Source organism: Canis aureus, chromosome 29, assembly GCF_053574225.1.
Source record: "Canis aureus isolate CA01 chromosome 29, VMU_Caureus_v.1.0, whole genome shotgun sequence".
Taxonomy (NCBI): domain Eukaryota; kingdom Metazoa; phylum Chordata; class Mammalia; order Carnivora; family Canidae; genus Canis; species Canis aureus.
In genome coordinates this window covers 27,979,450-27,999,467 of record NC_135639.1, presented here as the reverse complement: position 1 = coordinate 27,999,467, position 20,018 = coordinate 27,979,450, and the positions used below count along the sequence as shown (strand labels likewise).

Below are 20,018 nucleotides of genomic sequence, written 5' to 3'. Positions count from 1 at the left end.
CCTCAGTGCTCCTAAAGTTCATTTTAAATTATTAGCTTCAAGGGAGTGCCTGGTTGACTCAGCTGGAAGAGCATACGACTCTTGATTTCAGGGTCATGGATTCAATCCCTGTGTTGCGTGCAGAGATTACTTAGGTAGAAGGTAGTATTTGGAGAAGCTAAAATTTTTAGCTTCACGAAGGCAAAAACATGTGAGTGAAGTAATGTATGTTTTTTTTTTTTTAAGTAATATATGTTGAGCATTTAGTAGAACTTTGGTATAGAGTAGGTGTTTAATAAATGCTAGCTAGTAGCATCCTCATCATCCACTACCATATCCTCAACACTTACTATAGTGCTTGATATACATATTTTTAAGATTGTATTTATTTATTCATGAGAGACATAAAGAGAGAGGCAGAGACATGGGCAGAGGGAGAAGCAGGCTCCCTGTGGGGAACTGGATGCGGGACTCAATCCCAGGATCCTGGGATCACGACCTGAGCCAAAGGCAGATGCTCAACTACTGAGCCACCCAGGCGTCCCTTAATATACATTTTATAAATCTATATAAATATAAATTATATTAAATAAATATAAATTTATAAGTTTATAAATCTTTAAAGATTTTAATATACATTTTAAAGTGGAACTTGTGTTAAGTGATGCCTAGCACATTGTTGATGTGAATGGAACGGTAATTATGAGAAGGAGAGAGGTAAAGAAACAAGGGTCCCTTAGTGAGTGTTTGCAGTGTGGCAAGCTCTCTGCTAAAGAGAAACAATAGGTTATTTCACTGAATCCTCTCAACAACCCTCTGAGATTGTTCCAACATATGCCGATTCACAAATGAGAGGTTAAGGGGTGCCTGGGTGGCTCAGTGGTTGAGCGTCTGCCTTCAGCCCAGGATGTGATCCTGGGGTCCTGGGATCGAGTCCAGCATCGGGCTCCATGCATGGAGCCTGCTTCTCCCTCTGCCCGTGTCTCTGCCTCTCTGTGTGTCTCACATGAATAAATAAATAAAATCTTAAAACAAGCAAACAAATGAGAGGTTAAGCGGCTTGCCCATGGTCACATAGCTGATAAGCGGAGGGGAAAGGATTTGAACCCAGGGAGACTCCAAAGCCTGCTTGGGTTGTGGGTAATATTGAAAAAAAAGTGAGAACAGCCTTGCTCTTCAAGGGGACCCATGTGTCCATGAGGCAGAGCCAGTTACACCTTGAGACTGCCTCCTTGAAAGTCACCTTTGAAGTCACACTAATCCCCCTTCGAGTCATAGGGGACAGAGGTATGGTGACATCTTCCCTGCCCAGGTGTTGACAAAGCCTCCAAACCTGGCTGAAGCTTCTCTGTGCCGCCAGCTTCACCACCTCCGGCGCCTCTAACTGATCTTCGATGCCAATCTGGACTGCTCTATTTTGAAATATCTTTAAGTTGGGTGAACCCAAACTCAAAATGCTCCTGGGCATGTGCACATGGCCAAATACTGCCTCCTACCTTCCACCTTCCTGCTTTGGCCACTGCCATTTTTGTCACCCCCACTCGAGGGCCAGGAGAACCACAGAGCTTCTCCTTATGGCCCTCTTTTTGCCCAGGGAATGAGACAGCTAAGACAGTGGCTTGGTCACAGGCTGGATTCAGGATGAAGGCGCCACAAATCTTCCACATTCTTTTTTATTTTTATTTTTTTATTTATTTATTTTTAAAAATTTTATTTATTTATCCATGAGAGACATTGAGACACAGGCAGAGGGAGAAGCAGGCTCCGTGCAGGGAGCCCAATGTGGGACTCGATCCTGAAACTCCAGGATCACACCCTGAGCCAAAGGCAGATGCTTACCTGCTGAGCCACCCAGGCTTCCCACATTCTTTTTTTTTAATCATAGTCTGACTCTCCTGGGCTTCTGAAGGGCTTCTGTCTTCCTCCTCAATCCCTGATCCCCTCCCAACCTCAGCCCTGAGGACAGCAAGGGCTTCCAGACCTTCCTGAATGGCCCTCCAGGAATCCGTTCAACCAGACTCCCCAGGCAGCCCCAAGAAGCAAGACACCTCCTGCCCACCCTGGGCAGTGTCTGGGGGCCCCCAGGGCCTCTGCCCATGCATGCAGCACAACCAAGTCTCTTCTCACTCAGATCCATGATGCCGACCGGGCACGGGGCGGGGGCAAGGGGTACATGCTTCCCTCCTGCGACTTCTTAGAAGAAAATCATTTTTTGTAACTGTTGGAATCCTGATTGAGCTGTCAAAAGTACATGAAACCAGCCACATGAATGGTAAACTATCCATCAGTCACGGGCCTATTTGTTCTGAGACAGTATAAACATCACACATTTTTCTTCAAAATAGAAAATAATACTTTACCCCATCACATCCAGGTAATTTGGCCCCCACCCCAGAAAGAAACTTATTAGTCCCACTGGTCTCTTCCCTTCTTGTCTCCCAAATCTTTTTATTCTTTTGTCCACCAATCCCACTTCCCTTCGAAGCATTAATTCGGTTCTGCCTTTCAGCTTTCTCTCTATGTGTTTAAAACCAGATTTAGCAGGACCCGCCGACTTCTACCCCCCATAAGTTAATAAGTATTAAGGAGAAACATGAAGAAAATTACTCTGGAAGTGGCACCCTAGTTCAGATCCCTTTGTACAGATTTTGGTCTCCTGGATGAGTGCTGAACAGATAGATATATAATCAGTCCCGATTTGCCTTTGGAGAGTGTGATGAGGCCCCCCTGCCCTCTGTGCCTGTCTAATACCTGCCCACTGGCCTGGGGTGATGGGAACAAGGAAGAGGGTACATCCACTCTTTTAGGTGGATGTCCCCTGCATACCATGGCAGGCTTTGTCCCTTACAGGCACTCTAGACTCAAGGGAACACATGACAGGAACTCAGGTATTTTTTGAGCCAACTGAAAGAGACCACAGTTCCCTCTCTTATCTCTCCTCCAAGCCCCCACAGCTTGGTTTCCAGAAAACTCAACCCAGGATAATGACCCCAGGTGCCAATAATAGATACTTAGGGATGGATAGGTGGATGGACAGTAAAGGAGGGAGACAAATGATAGCTAAATAGAAAGGCAGATACTTACGTGCAAACACACCCTGACTTGCATATCCCCACACTGATCATAGAGACACACTCAGTACAGCATAGAAGGTAAGAGCAAAGGCTCTGAAGGTATCCATTTAAACCCACCTGCTCCACTCATCTGTGGATGTGTGACCTTGGGTAAGTTAGTTGGCCTCACTCAGCATTCCTCTGCAGAAAATGAGAGTAATAATAGGATCTATCATGTGGGGTACCGAGAACTCAATGATAGTGTTGCTCATCATCATGCCTGGCATAGAGTAAATGTGCAATAGCTGAGTACCATTACTCTTACGTTGTATATACTTTGCACACACTTGGAACCACTTCCAGTCTCTTCTAGACTCAGATAACACATACGTATGCAGAACATGCACATACTGGCAAAGCATAGGCCACCATGCAGAGGGGGCACAGAGTGGTGGTGAACAGTGCAAATCTGCGCTCTGCCCTTTGCTAGTTGTGTGATCTGGAGCCAGTCACTTAATCTCGGTTTCCCCACCTGTAAGAGGAGAATCTTCCTCCTCCTCATCATCAATTCCTCCTCTATAGGATTATTGTGAAGGTTAAATGAGTTAATATTTATAAAACACGTAAAACACTGTGTGACACATAATAAACACGGTGTGATAAACACAATAGATCTCACAACATTGTAAACTAATAGCTGTCCCACTCCTAGAGTTTACAAAGTGCTTTCATATGCATAGTCTTATTAGATCCCCCAATGAACTTGCAGTCAGGATCTTACCATCCTTATTTACAGAGGAGGAAGCTGAGGCTAAGACAGATCATGGTTTGTCTAAAGCCTGGCAGCCAGTGAGCAGGTGGGTGATGGGTAATCTAAGTCTCTTGGCTTTAAGTTCCATGTTTTTTTGTACTAACCAACACACAGCTTGAGTATGTCTGTAAGTCTGTTTACCAGGAAGGACTTTGCCTTTGAATGGGCCTTCTCAACCCTCTTCACACCTATCCTCTCCCCCTTAAGGGTCCCAACCCTAGGGGCTGATCCAAATCAGCTGTTCTCCAAGTGTGATCCGGGACCTACAGCATCACCATCTTCTGGGAACTTGTTGAAATGCAAATTCTTATGCCTTCTTCAACAACTGAGTCAGATACCAGGGGTGGGGGGAGGGGAACCTGGAGGGAAGCTTCTGGAAGAAAAGAGGCTCAACCTGGACCTTAAATGATAGATGGATAGAGGAGACAACTCTGAGGAGGTCTGGATGAACACTTTGGTGAGAGGAGGGGTGGATTGGGACTTGTTGGAGTGAGGGTTTCAGGTTGAGGGTGTGTTGGGGGATGAGGGTGAAGCCTCTGGGTGTGTATCTTCTGGTCTTTCCCGGACACTGTATCCAGCTATGGGATCTGTCCTTGAAGACCTGGAAAGAGGCTTTGTGGGAATTTATCTTCTACAGATAAACCCCAGTGACCCTGTTCCTGCAGTATCAGAGCATTGCTAGAGTGGAGGATTCAATTCCTCCTCTCACCCCACTCCCTAGATCCACGCCCAGTGTGGCAGCCCCAGACCAGAATGACTGCAGGGGCTCCAAGCCTCATTCCCATCAGACTAGAAATCATAAAGTGAGGGGGTGTTTTGCCAAGGAGATGGGGGGCAGCTGTGGCCTTCTCCTCCCCACTTCTCCTCTGGGGCCTGAGACAGGGCCAGCAGAGTCACCAGTGCAGCGGGAGGCCTGGCAGCGGGCACTCCCTCCGCTACCCCCGTGTGAGCACTCAAGGCAGAGTATCTGGGCTGGGAGGAGTCCAGGGTGAGCTGGCCAGGGGCTCCAGGCTGGAGTAGAGCAAGCCAATCCCAGCCCCTCCCCCAGCCCCCCGTGTCCTGCCCCGGGCTGCCACTAGGAGGCTAATGAAAAGGGAAGAGGCAGGCCGGGGCTTGGGCCAGCAGGCGACAGCAAGGGGACAATGTGAGGCAGGAGGGGGGCGGCCCTCAGGCAGGGACAGACAAAGTCCCCATATGGGAAGCAGACGGAGCCGCCCCGCCCCCCCTGGTCCTGGGGCCTCGGCGGCGGCAGGCCGCCTCTCGGCTAAATGTCGGAGCCGGGGTGGTGAGGGCCCGGGAAGCCGAGCCCACGGGGCTGCAGCAGGACGAGGAGCAGAAGGAGGGGAATTCTCCGCGGGAGGGCCGGAGCCGGGCGCACGCAGCGCTCCCGAGTGCGCACGCACAGGAGCCGCCCGCGGGCTTTCCTAAATACTTGTAAAGTAAACCATCAGATGCGCCCAAAGTAGAAGAGTAAACAGCACAGAAGTGTGCAGAGTAAAAGGTGACACTCCCCAGAGCCTGCAGCGCCACCGACTTCCTTTTTCAGAAGCAATTACTTGGAATACTTGCCTTCAAGCAAAGGCCACTTTCTAGCGAAAATCCGGGTGAGTCTGTTGCCAGTCACGTTCTCATCAAGCCAGGCCTCCTCGGAGCAGAGCCCCGCGCAGGGCAGGGCGGCTGGAACAAGATGCGCACACAGCCCTGCCTGCCCCTGACCCGAGGTTGTAAATCATCTGGAATGGTTCCGTTTCTACCCAACTTTACCATCTCTCCAGAATTTAAAAAAATCTTGTCTTTATCTATTAACACCAAGCTCCCTTTTTTTGTTTTATGTTTCTCCCTGTCTTTAAAATTGAGTTCCCCTTTTTGGGTTTTGCTCATTAATTATTTTGGCTAGTAATCAAAAAGTATGAATGAAATGTTTAGAATTTCACAGTCGGTTGAGGGCTGAAGCCTTTTGAGCATCAAGCCCCAGCCAGGCTATCCCTTCATCTTCCAGATGTGAAAATCTGAAAATTGAACAGAGGTTCTGCTCCTCTCCCAGAGAGCACTAGGGGCACCCTCTCTGGTGGGATTACTTTAGTCTCTTCCCTGGAGGAGGGATCTAGCAATTACTGTGTCCTTACTGTATGTAAGACCTTTTATGTGTTATGCCAATCAGGACTCACTGGGTTGCAAGTGATAGGAACCCAATTTGAACCAATTTAGGCAGGAGAATCTACTAGAAGTGATGCGAACACCTCAGGTAACAAAAGCAAGGTTCAGGGACACCTGGGTGGCTCAGTTGGTTAAGTATCTGCCTTCAGCTCAGGTAGTGATCCCAAGGTCCTGGGATCAAGTCTTGGGATCAAGTCTTGGATTGGGCTCCCTGCTCAACAGGGAGTCTGCTTCTCCCTCTGCTCCTCTCTCTTGCTCATTCTCTCTCTCTCTCTCTCTCTCTCAAGTAAATAAATAAAATCTTAAAAAAAAAAAAAAAAGCAAGTTTCAAATAATCAAAGAGCAGGAAGGTGAGAGTTGGTACCGAGCTTCAGGAACATACAGAGCAGGACCTGGATGGACACATGGATGCTCTATATTTGGGCTTTTACCTGAAGCTCTCCCCAGGGAAGGATCAACTCTCAGTTCCAGTGTGAAGGATCCCAGAGAAGGACCTGATTGAGTCCCCACAGGTCAAGTGTATAGTCTAGGACCAGGTGACTCTGGCCAGGGATAGCATAGGGTCAGAATAGGATAGGGTCAGGAGACTCTCCCTGAGACTACATGGTGGTTTCCAGAAGAAGAGATCACCAGTGGGGCTCCTGGATGGCTGAGTCAGTTAAGCATCTAACTCTTGATTTCAGCGCAGGTCATGATCTCAGGGCTATGAGATTGAGCTCTGTGTTGGACTCTGAGATATGTGTGGAGCCTGCTTAAGAGTCCCTCCCGGGGGTGGGGGCAGCCCAGGTGGTTGAGTGGTTTAGCACTGCCCTCAGCCTAGGGTGTGATCCTGGAGACCTGGGATCCAGTCCCACTCGGGCTCCCTGTAGGGAGTCTAGTTCTCCCTCTGCCTGTGTCTCTGCCTTTCTCTGTGTGTGTCTCTCATGAATCAATAAATAAAATCTTAAAAAAAAAAAAAAAAAAGAGTCTCTCCCTAGGGGCGCCTGGGTGGCTCAGCGGTTGAGGGTATATCTTTTGGCTCAGGGCGTGATCCCAGTCCTGGGATGGAGTCCCGCATCAGGCTCCCTGGATGGAGCCTGCTTCCCCCTCTGCCTATGTCTCTGCCTCTCTCTGTCTCATGAATTTAAAAAAAAAAAAAAAAAAGGCTCTCTCTCTCCCTTTCTCTAAAAGAAAAGGAGAGAGAGAGAGAGAGAGAACGATGCCCAGTGGAGCTTGGCCAACAGTACCAGGTATCTGCTACAATAGGTCAGTTCTTCTAATTTTCACAAGTCTGTGAGGTAAGAATTGTTATCATCCCATTTTACAGGCGAGTCCATTGACACTCAGGACATAGACTAGTTAGCCTAGAATCCAGATAGAAAGCCAGGTCTGTTTGACTCCAAAACCCATGCCTTTGTCGGGTATAATGCTGAGTTTCTTGAGGAAAGGAACAGCACGCCAATGTGAAACATATTTCTAGTACGCCAGCTGCATGCCAGGCACTATGCTAAGCTGTGTGGGGCGCGCAGAGATGGGCCAGACAGGGTTGCATCCAAATAAGGTCACATTCACAGGGAGCAGGGGTTAGTACTTACTTGGACATATTTTTTCTTGAGGAGAGGGAGGGACACAATTCAACACATAACAGACATGGTCAGAGCTGTGCTTTAGATGGACTGCTGAGGGGCGAATGGGACAAACTATATCCTAGACAGGGGACAAGAAGGCTGCATGGGAAGCAGGAAATAAGGGAGTCTGACTTGGGCCGGTGGCAATGGGGATGAAGATTGTATAGGACCTGACAGTACTAGGATGAGGAAGGATGAGGAAGTGGGGAGAAGGGGCTTTACCAGTAGAAGGATGAAGGCATAAGGAGGGGGGTCCAGTAGACTCTAATCTCATGGAGGGCAGGGACTGTATCCCCCACTTGGTATCCTTGATGCCTGGCACAGCGTCTGGACATCCTAAGTGCTTGAGGAATGTTTGCCAAAGAAATGAATGTGTTCGGTTTTGTGCATGGTAAATTTGACATACCAGTTGAATCAGGCAGGGGAAAATTCAAGCTTGTCATTTGGTAGATCAGATTTGGGGTTAGAAATCTCAATTGGGTGTTCATTTCCAGAGCGATTACAGGTCAAGTTGGAATCAATAGAGCCTAGGAAATGCAGAGAGGGGAGACAAGAGGTTTGGGGGTTGAATCATGGGGGCACGGTTACATTTAGGGGATGAGAGAAGGCAGAGGAGCTGGTGGGAGGCCAGCAAAGGGACTTGGGAGGTGGAGGAGGGGCAGTAGGGAGGTGCAATGTCATGGAAATCAAGAAAGGAGACCGTTTCAAGGAGGAGGGGTGGAACTGCTGCCAAATGCGCAGAGGTCGAAGAGAAGAAATACTGAGAGGAGCCTGTGGATTTGCTAATTAGGAGACTAGCAGCAGTGTCCCCACCTGGTTAGGGCAGGAAGGGGTGAGGGGAACCTATTGGGCCAAAGAACCTAAGGAGGGAAGGAGTCCCTGTACTTGCACCTGCGCACATCTGGGCCTCTTGCACTCTTCACAGCTGTATGCACCTGGGCGGGCTCCGAGAGACAGAATAAAAACAAACAACAACAAAACCCTGGGCATCAGCCTGGCTTAGTTGGTGAGCGTAGGACTCTTGATCTCAGGGGATTACTTAAAAATAAAATCTTTAAACAAACAGAACAAAAACAAAAAGCTGGGGGAGAGGTTTGCACATTAGGGCGTACAAGGGGGGAGATGACTAGACGTGGGGTAGAAGAGAGATGGCCCAGGAAAGGGGAGAATAGTCCTTGCCAGATTGATCTTCTTTGAGGGTGGAAGGCAATGTTGGCCCAGGCAGATGAGAAAGCAATACCCAGCCCAGCCCTCAGATCCCAGAGGTGGCTCCTTGGCTGAGGTCCCTGTTGCATCTGCCCCTGGGGGCGGGGAGTGGGGTGGGGATGGGGCTTTTTCCTCAGTCCTTCAGTCCACACGGAGTCCCACCACTGTCAGTCTCCTTTATCACTGTATCGCCAAGGCCTGAATTTGTGTCTGGCACATAGATGGCACGCAGTAAAACTTGTTATTGGAAATAACAATGACAACACCACCACGTACAAAGATCAGTCAAGCACCCACTATGTGCCAGGCACTCTATGTTTACTATCTCATTTGATACTCACAACAGCTCGTGGATAGGTAGGTATATTATTCTCCCCACTTAACAGTTGGAGAAATAGGAATTCTGAGTGATTTTGTTAGTTTCCCAACCACCCAGCTAGGAAATGGTAGAAGCAGGATTCGAACCCGGATCTGTGTAACCCTGGAACTCTCACTCTTGACCATGATGATTATTACACTGGAGGAATGTATGAGTCTGGGGTAGAGCTAACACATGTATGTGTTCTGTGCTCTTCTGCATGTATTTGTGGGTGTCCACAGGTGCATGCATTTGTAGGTCCTTGTGTGTGTGTGTTCTTGTGTGAAGGGTGTGTCTGTATTCAATTGTGTTCTTGTGGTTTTGTGAGTACAGATGCTGTTCCACACCCTGCCCCCTGGTTTAAGCTTCCAGTTCATTTCTGCTTGAGGTGGTGATGGTTGAATGTAGCTCTCTGGTGTGTTCAGAGCTCAGTCCTGGGCCCACCTGCCCTTCAGAGAGCCCATGGGGGTTCTCTGCCCCCCACGGTTCTGCCCATAATTCTCCTTCCTTGTTTAAAGGGGCCAGTGGGTTTAATGATTAGTTACCGCCTTGTCGATATTCTCACTCGGGGAGAGGATGAATGTCTAGGCGCTGCCCCAGCCATACACACACACACACACACACACACACACACACACACACACATCCTGTGGCAGATTAAGGATGAAGAAAGAGACCCTTTGGCAAGGAGATTTGGGGGAAGGGATCTTGGAAGGACCTTTCCTTGTGATTCTCCAGTTGTTTCCACAAAGGCAGTGGCTTGCAGGCAGAGTGATTCCCCTCCAACCACTCCTGCCCCAGTCCTCTTCTCTCCAACTCCTCCAAATTCTGAGAAGCAGTGGGAAGAGCACCTCTGGTGAGGGGAGGCCCTTCTTAAGGAGGGAAAGCATGCCTGTCCAAGTTCTCATGGTCACTCCTGGAAGGTAGGTGTGGCATAACTATGTTCCTGTGTCTTTGTCAGTTTCCATTTTCATGTGCTTTGGTGACCGGCCATCCATGTAGTCAAATGTGTAACACAGCGCATAAACATATCTGGATCCTTCTGCCCTCCATGGTTATAGGAGGCTGCATATGCCCATGACTATGTGTGTGCCCACACATGTGTCCATGGGCAGTACATCTGTGTGATGTGTGTATGGGTGTGCACATACAGATGTCTGTATGTGGATGGGGTGTCTGAGTCATGCTATGTGTACTTCTGTGTCTCCAGTTGTCAAGGGAGGGCTTCTTCCCATCCTGTGTGGGTCCTGAACCCCAGTTCCACTTAGATCTGAAGCTACCCCATATCCATTTAGTGACTAGCCCTATGACATAAATGTCTCTGGGGGCAAATTCCAAAGTACCCCTTCATAGCTTCTGATCCCTAACCACCCTAACCATTAACCATTAACCCTACAACTTTGACTTTAGCTTCTGGTCCTCAACCTAACTTCACTGGATCTAGCCCTGGAAGAAGGGGAAGGGAAGGGGGAATCTGAGGCCAGTTCCCTTGTCAGTATTCAGAACCTGGGGAGGGGAGCCTGGGGGCCTGGGGCAGCTGAGGGGAGGAGCAGGAGGGGCTGAGCCTGGTGAAAAAGAAGTGCTGGGATTCATGTCCATCCTCTTGCAATCCCCCTGCCCCGCCACACACACACTCACACACACACTCACACACACTCACCCTGTTGGAAGGTGACATTTGCTATTAACCTTATATTGGGCCATTTTGTAAATCAATGTCACTTACATTTAATAACAAGTGTAATCAAAGGAATTATGCAAATTTAATTTGATGCTTCTTGAATTATGCAAATCCTCGGTGCACATAATGTTCTCTGACATGTGCCCGTTGGAGAGGGAGAGAGAGAGCAAGGGGGAAAGTGGGGAGGGGCTAGAGAAGGGAGGAGGATGGGGGTGGGCTGAGACTTGGGAGTGGGGGAGAGGAAGTCAGGGTAGCAGAAGGTAGCAGAGCAGCTGTGGCCCAGGTGCCCGCCATCATGGATGGAAAGGGGTGGACAGGTCTAGAAGCTCCACCCTCTCCCTGATTCCCCCTTCTGCCCTAGTATTCCCTCTCCCCTGCCCACTCTCAGCACAACCTGGCTGACCATTTGTCCTCAATGTCTCCTTCTGTGAAATGGGAGTGGCTCAAAAGTGCTGACCATTCATGGGACCAAGGCTCCTGATATAGCTTGATCTTCTCAGAGGTCATTTTCTCAGCTACCCTGGCAAGGTGACCTGTTGTGGCACCAAGCAATATAATTGCCTTTTTTGTTCTTAATGGTCTTGAGATCCCAGCAGAAGGAATTGCACCATCTACCATGTGACAATAAAAACCTGCTGACCCACCTACTCCTAGGCATGCATCATGACAAGCTTAACATGGTGACGATACACTTGCACTTATATCCAAGATAACACAGCCACACACATACTATCAAAATAGTATGTATAAACATACAAGACAATCAACCTTGGACCCAGTTACTCCCAGAGACCCACATAACGATAAGGGTGTGGTGGTAGCAGTATACTTGTGCATAAGTGTTCCTATGTATCCATTATGTGTCATTATGTCTTAGAGTGTTTTTCCTTGTCATTCATGTGTCATTGGGTTATTTGCACATCCATGAGTTAGAGTATGTTTGTGTTTACCATTTCAGTTGATCATTTTCTGTATCAATGTACCAGAGTATTTTGTTTCAACATTGTCTTCATTTGTGTCATATTCCATGAATGTGTCTCACTCTCTCCAGTGAGTCAGTACGTTAGAGTTGTCACAGAATGTGTGTCCCTATGTTTTATTCCATACAACATGTGAATGAGTGGACACTTGATATGTTGAAGTTGTACAATGTTGAGTTGCCAAAATATGGATGTCATCACTTGGTATCAGGATGGTATCAGGGTGTCTGAGTTGATTTAATGTGTGCCTAAATCTATCTCACTATGTTTGAATAGCCCCAGTGTGTGTTTCCATGCTTGAGTTGTCATCGTGTGTTCTTGTGAGCAAGCATGTTTCAGCGGGCAGAGTATGAGTCATTATGTTTAAATAGTCACCATGAGTATATCATTGTATTTGCATTGTTGCAATGTAAAGCTATATGTGTTGCCAGCCTTGAGTTATCGGGGAGTATCACTGTATCCCCTGCATCATTGTACATAATTGGTTTTGAGTTGATACAATATGCATAATTGTGTCACCTTTCTTTTAATTGTTCCCAAATTGTGAGGACATCACCAGGTTTGAATGCTCCCAACGTGTCTCTGTATGATTCAAAGTTTGAATTGTCACGGGTTATCTTTGTGTGGCAATGTATTTGCATTTAACAACATGGTATGTATCTCTCTGAGTTGGTACAATGTACATACCATGATGTTTGAGCATCGTGTTATCAAGTGTTGACATTGTTACAATGTGTGTCTGTGTGAATCATTGTGTTTCAATTGTCACAATGTATGATTATGTATCACCATATATGTGTTATGCATCTGTATTTATGTTACAATGCTATAATATGTGTCTATGACTATCATGATTAACTTGTCACAATGTGTATTACCATGTAGGAGGTGTTACAAAGCCTGTTTGTCACAATTGTTGAGTGCATTAACATGTTTGGGTTGTCAAAACGTATCTATGTGTTGCTGTGTTGAAGCATCACAGTGTTTTATCCTGTGGGTTTGCATAATTGTGTCTTTGTGTGTATCTGAACACGTTTGAAGCATTACAATACCTGTGTGCTACCATGTTTGAGGTGTTCCTTAAAATGTGTCTAACAACCTGGTTCACAGCATGGGTTCAAAAGTGAGAGACTAAAAATGAGAGGGAAAGAGGGAGAGTTGGAGAAGGAGGCTGGGCCATAATCTAGACAGGGTGTGATGGGGGCTGTTGGGGGTTAGGGACAGAGTGAGCTCTAATTGGCCCGCGGTGAATTATTCACATGTATAATCCTCACAGAATTTCAGCGCGGGCAGTGCCAGTAAATGCTGTGCATGTTTAAAAGTCATTTCCATAAGTAAGTGCAATTTCTCTACTGTTTGCCCCTGTTTAATGAAGTGAAATCTTGTTTGCATTCCTCCCAATTTCCCAACGAAAGGCGCCCAACCGTTCGCACCAAAATTACACCGCCCAAATTAAAACTCGGGCTCCAAGGGAGGTGAGGGGACGGCAGCACTGGGCCCTTCTGGGAGGCCCACAGAGGGCGGGGGGGTGGGGGGTGCAAGCAGGAGCTGGGCCTGGGTGTTTCAGCTCATTGCTTCCCTGTAGTTCTTGCAATTTCAAGTGCTCCCCCCGCCATGTTCCCCACCCCTACTTACCCCCATCGTGTTCTTGCTCTCCTTTGCTTTCCCCTTCTTCAGATGAATCCCTGGGGTACAGGGACTGGGCATGATGTTTGTTCATGTATATGTAAATGCACTCCTAAATACATTTATACACATGGTCATCCATGTACTTGTAAAATTGTGATATACAATATATACCGTGACCATCAAAACAATGATTCACACAAACACATGATGTAACAACAAAACACAAATGAGTACATGTGTTTAAGTATACATCCCTGCCTGTGTATGTTTGTGGATTTGTGTACATATCTAGCTTCTTATGTTTGGTGTATTGTATCTAAGATGGATGGTTACATGGATAGTACAGATAGAGAGAGGAGAGGAGATGGTGGGTATTTGTGTAATTTCTCTGGTTGCCCAGTGTGGAATGCTCAGCTCTGTTGCCTAGGATCCACCGCTTTCTGAGAGGTGCCTGGTCAACCCCTCACCTACCCAACAGCTGGCAGCATTGGGGCCCTCCTGCAGGATCAGAGGAATTGCTCCTTCTACTCCATACATGACAGCACCCTCTGGACCTGTGGGGACCAGTGAGATGACTGAGGTTCCAGTTCATGCTCCAGCTCCTGTATGCTCCTGGATGGCACCTAAACAAAGGTGCTCCTGAATGGGCTGGTAGGGGACCCCTCAAGGCTCCACTTCCTCAAAGCCCCCCCCCCTTCCTAGTGCCAAATGGTCACTACATGAGGGTCACTTTAGAGTGGAGCCTAAGACAGGTTTGTGGATTGCCTTTGTTTGGATCAGCTCAAAGAGTACTGGGGATGGAGTGAGGTGGTATTGAGGAGAGGAGAGGAGAGGAGAGGAGAGGAGAGGAGAGGAGAGGAGAGGAGAGGAGAGGAGAGGGTGGTCCCACCCACCAAGGTCTTCCAGTGGCCCCTGGAATCCCAAGGGCTCCTCCTGAGGTTTTAGAATTCTGAGAGCCCAGGCTCCAGAGGCAAAAGAGTGGTATTGTGTCCCTGTGTGAGGTTGTGTGTCTTTGGTCTCTGTGGATATAACCACCCTCACCAGTTCAATCATCTGCTGCCACCTTCTTCCAGTTACCAGTCAGCCTGAATAGGACAGATAAATAAGTTGACATGATTACAATGATACTGTCACCCACATATCCATAGACATTATGACCACTCCCTTCTCCTCAACACATCACTGCAGGATGTTGATGGAATGCTTGGAAGAGGTTCAGTTGTCTGCTGAAGGTCTGGTGGAGAGAGTCATTCAGAGGTGAAATCCTAAGGGAAAGGAATTCAGGATGGGTAAGAAAGGAATCAGTTGATTAAAGAGTCAAGGGGCACCCCTGGAGAGGTCTTCTTCTCTCACACTTCTCTGATGTCCTTGGGAGTGGACATCCAGGCACAGGGGCAAAGTGTCATCCTGGTCACAACCTCCCCACCTTCTCTTTTTCCCTTATGTATTCTGCTATTGATGTAATCAGCCCCAAGCACAGCTCTGACTTCTGCTTCCACAGTTTAGAAACCATTTGTGGCTCCCCACTGCCCAATGAGTAAAGTCCACAATCCTTCTGCTGTCAGGCAAAACAAGCCTTCTCAAGAGGACATTCTCCTCTCCTTCGGCTTGCTTTTCTAGCCTTGGCTCCCAATGATATGCCTCCTAAGCCACATCCCAGCAAGTAGGGAAACTAAATATTTTCCCAACCTCCTCCATGTTTCCCCTCTCCCTCACTTTTGTCCATGCTCTTCCTTCTGCTTCACATGCCTCCCTTAGCCTCACCTCCATCCCAATTTCTGTTGGGTAGAGTCCTACGGATCATCAAAGCCAGGTTCGATGCAACTTTCTCCAAGACTTTCATGCTGGTCCCCACCATGACTACCACCAATAGCACCCTGGATTCCTGGAGCATGGTTTCTCTGCCTCTGTGATACAAAATTCTTTGTCCCTCTCTTTGCTTGCTGAGGATCCATCTTTTTGAGTACCAGGCTTTGAACATTCCTGAGTGAGGGTAGGGAGCCACTCATAAAAGCTTTGTGGATGAGCTGATGGTTGACTGTAGACCATGTGTGGAGAGTTAGGATGGGTTTGAGTGCACATGTCAAGGAGTAGAGCTCATGTTCGTTCCACTCCCTATCCTAACCCAGAACAATAAAACCCCAGCCCCAGTTCTCCATGGCCCCCATCTTTATCTTGTTTTTCTCTCTGTAGCAGCATGAGCTGTCCACTCCATGCCCTTTGCAGGAGAGGTTAGGGGCTTTTTGCTAGCTGAGAGGTCACCATGCTGGTGAGGGAGACTCTGGATGGAACTGACCCCGTCCTTCCCCCCAGGAGACCCTGCCAGTATTATCCAGGCTGCTACTTTCATTAGTAAGGTCCTTCCCTCTTAATAGGGGAAGACTGCAGTGAATGTGATGACAGCCCTGCTTCTTCTCTTCTGGGCCTGCCTTCCATATTAGCTACACCATTCCTCCCACCAGGGATTCCCCCAGGCCGATCAGGAGACCCTCCACTATATCCCCTTGGCCTCCAAGCCCCTCTCACTGATTTCCTCCATCAGCCACCCCTGATCCTTGTTACCCACCCCCAACCTCCACCATTTAACCCACTCTCCTAGAAGAGCCATCACCAATTTCCATTAGCCCTTCTTGCCTCCTCTCTTCTTTCTTTCTAATCATCTCACAGAACTCCCTTCCCTCTGACCTCTTCCTCCAACCCCACAGACATCCCCTGGCCAGTCCGGAGGACCCTGCAGTCAAATTCCACGGGAAGAGGGCTCCAGCTCCATTTCTGGATACGCCGCCCTCGGGCCCACCACTCTTCCGGGCAGGGCTGGACATCCTCCGCGAGGTGCCTGGGGCAGGGGCTGGGGGTCGGGCTGGGTTCCAGACAGGAAGGAGGCGTGGACTTCAATCTGGAAGGTCTCTGTGGGCCTTTCCCCCTCCCCTTAGCAAGTCTGGGAACTCGGCCCGAGCCCGGTCCCCTCTCCCCCGCCCTCGCCTCTCCGCGCTTTCATCAGAATTCAATTTCCGCCGGTAAGTGACTCCGCGGGCCCCTGATCCTTCCCTTGACGAATGAGCCGCCCGTCCCGGCCCCGTCCGTCACCGTCACCCTCGCCTCGGCCCCTCCACCGAAGCGGGCCCGACCCCCTGCAGCTCCCACCCGGAGCCCCGCGGCCTGAGTCCCTTCGGGTTCCTCCCCCACTTCCAGCAGCCCGCCCCACCCCCCATATCCGGTGGCTTTCTCGGGCCAGGTCTCTGCCTCTCTCTGTGTGACTCTATCTCTCCCTGTCTCTGTTCTCTCTCTCTCTCTTCCCCTCCCTCCCTCCTTCCTCCTTCTCTCCCTCTCTCTCTCTCTAACACCTCTATTCATCTCTGGGAGCAACATCATTTATTTTGCACTTCCCAGATAATTTACTTTTTTTCCCTTCTACAGGAATTCTCCATTTCCCTATAAAATGAAAATTCATCTAGAATTACATCTTATGTCATCATTATGTTTATTAAGCGTGGATGATGTATATGAACAGGACGGGCTTGCTGCTGAGTGCTTAATGGTGCATAAGATTAAGCCGAGGCTCTCAGCTGCGCAGCGACTCCCCTCCGGTTCCCATGTTGTCGAGGCATGCTGGGAGTACAAGTTCCGAGCGCACGGCCAGGTGAACGCGCCGCCGCCGCCGCCGCCGCCGCCGCCGCCGCGCGCCCCTCCCCCTCCCCCCTCCCCGGGCCGCCGGGCCCACCCCGCCCGCCTGGGGGCGCCAGCGCGGCCCGCGCCTCCGGGATCACCCCGCGCGCACCCGGGCGGAGGGCCTCGGGGTGCCCCTCGTCGGCCCCCCCGGCCCCCCCGGAGCTCCGCGCCTGGATCGCGCGCCCCCCGGGGCCCAGTCCCCCTCCCGGGTCGGCCGCAGCGGGGGAAGCTGCGAGCGCCCCTCCCGCCCCCGTGCTGCCCGCCTCGCTGGGTTTCTGCCCCTGGTTTTCGCTCTCCGGCCGCCTCCCTTTCCCTCGGTCATATTTCTTGGGGCTCTTGTCTTTCTGTCTGCCACTCTGCGTCTCGGTCTCCCTCGAGCCCTCCCCTGTCTCTCCCGCTTCCCCCCGCTTCGCCGTGTCTCTGCGCGCGTCCCCCTCTAACTCTCTGGCTCTCCCCGCTGCGTGCGTCTGTGTGTCCGTCGGTCCGTCCGCCTCGCGCGGTCTCCCGGGCTCCCCCGCTCCCCTCCCTCCCCTCCCGCTGCCCTCCCCCCTCTCCCGGCGCTGGCGGCCACCGCACTGCAGCGCGGCACCAGCAGTCTATGACAAAAACATTATCCTTCTGCTGCTAAACAATCCAATAAACCTCTCCACAGGGAGAAAGTTAACCTCTTGTCTCTTCGGCTGATGCCTTCCCGCCCACGTGACTGCTGCCACAGTAAATTCAAATCATTAGTCTCCTCACCCCATCAAAAAACTTCTATTAGTAATGGAGACCTCGCCGGAGACCTTCCGCGGAGAGCGCTGCCTTCCCAATTCCCAGTGGAAAAATTCTGCGCGAAAAACTAATTCTACTTTTAATAATCTGTCATCAGGACCAGAGGCAGTCATAAATTATATGGGAGCGCGTGCGAGAGCGCGCCACAAGAGGGAAATCAGGGCGAAAAATCAAAGCCCAAGTTTGACAAACTTTCCTGAAGATAAATAATAACTTACAAACAGGATTAGTTGTAAAGTCACGCTCCGGCGCGCAGCCACGGCGGCAATCACGTCTGCCGAGGGCCGCCACCGCGAGGCACCTGTCACCGGCCGCCACCGCCTCCGAGCCTTCCTCCCCGTCGTCCTCCTCGCCTTCCTCCCTGCGCCCTCCTCCCTTCTCCTCTTCCTCCCGCTCCAGCCTTCCTCTTCCCTCCCCTCCTCTCCGTCCCGCTCTTCTTCCCCCTCCACATCCTTGTTTTCCTCCTCCTCCTCTCCCCTCTTTCCTCCTCGTCTTCCTCCTCCTCCTCTCCCCTCCTGCCATCCCCGGGCCTGCCGTAGGGCCGCCGATCCTGACTCCCACCCTCCCCCATCCCACCACCGAGGGGCCCCCGCGGCCAGGACCAAGGTCAGAGGAGGGTGAGAGGATTCAGGGGAGAACCACCCGTCGGGGCTCTGACCTCGAGGAGGGGCTCGGTGTGTAAAGGGGAGCGTGGGTGCGACCCAGGGGCCCTGTTTCTGCGGCCTCCCCTACCTCGGGGCCCTCTCCCAAATCTCCCTGTTCCCCGCCCCCACCAGCCCCAGCGTAGGGGGACCCGCGCGGGCCGTGGGTGCGGGGGGGCGTAGTCCAACCCCTAAGTTTATTTGTCTGTGTTAGCGTAGGGCGGCGGCGGGGCGCGGCGGAGGCCGCCCCCCACCCCGCCAGCGCGACCCTCCCCCACCCCGCCCCGCCCTCGCCCCGCACAATCTCGGCGCTGACAGCCGAGCGGGTGATAAATGCCGGCGACGCGGGGAAGGAATTGCGCAAAATAAAGAAGCATGTTCCAACAAGTCCTGTCAGGATTGTATTGATTTAATCATCTGCAGAAATACACATTCTGGATTACTGTAGCGTGCCGGGGCCGGGGAAGGGGCGGGCCGGCCGGTGAGGGCCGTGAGGGGAGGGGCGGAGCCGTGGAGGGAGGGCCGGGCGGGGCCGGGGTGGCTCCGCCCCTCGCCCCTCGCCCCGCCCCTCGGCCTAGAAGGCTGGGCCAGAAACTTCCGGGGGCTGGCGGGGGAGGTGGTGCTTGCCAAAGGGGCTCTGCGGCCGGGTCGCTTTGTACCGCTGGGCACCTACTCCTGCACCGGCCCAGCAAGGTGGGCCCGCCGCCCTTCGCCCCTCGGAAGGGCTGCATCGGGCCGTCAGGGGTCTCCAAAGCCGGACGCGCCTCAAAACGGGCGGTGGGGGTTGGGGTAGGAGGGTGCGGAGAGGAAATGAAGAGGGGAAAGAAGAGTAAAGGCCCAGGATGGGGCCTCTCCAGCCATGCGAGGGTTTTAGGGTGGTTCCATTCCCCATCATCTCTTTTCCAGGCAAGACTTCGTTTTGGGGGTACGTGGCAGGACGCAGGGCACTCCAGTACCACCTCCTCACAGGACGAATCCGTACCCGCAGCTACTTGGGAGGCAGGGGTAAATGTGAGCCCCTTCAGGCAGCCCTCAGGGATCTGAGCTCTGCTTGGACTACTTAGGTGCTCAGTAAAGATTAAACAAACCAACATTTTAGCTTCTGACTTCTGCCCCACAATCCAGACTCAGAGCCCCAGATGAGGATTTAGGGCAGCATTGGATTTTCTTCATTTGAAAACTTGGCCCTTTAAAAGAAATATACCCCAAAAGGAGAGGTGGGGAAGGGTGGCAAAGAAATGGAGAGAGTGAGCAACAGCCTGAGCATGGGGGAACCTAAATGGAAATGGGGGAATAAAAGGGAAAAAAAGAAAGTTATGTATTTATTTAATGATTGATTTGACAGGTTTCAGGGGCGCCTGGCTGGCTCAGTGGGTAAGAGCTTAAGACTCTTGATTGCAGGGTCCTGCATTCAAGCCCCACCTTGAGAGTAGAGCTTGCGTGAAAAGAAAAAAGAAAGAAACGTGTTTTATC

The 20,018-nt window shown here is 50.7% G+C and overlaps 1 long non-coding RNA gene across 1 annotated transcript; it reads left to right on the top strand.

Annotated features, from left to right (window-relative positions):
- The first annotated feature begins 13,822 nt into the window (after positions 1–13,822).
- LOC144300815 (uncharacterized) lies at positions 13,823–17,092 on the top strand. Its single transcript, XR_013367590.1, has 3 exons — positions 13,823–14,094; positions 16,167–16,478; positions 16,879–17,092. It is a non-coding gene; the product is annotated as an uncharacterized LOC144300815 (long non-coding RNA).
- Positions 17,093–20,018: the final 2,926 nt, after the last annotated feature.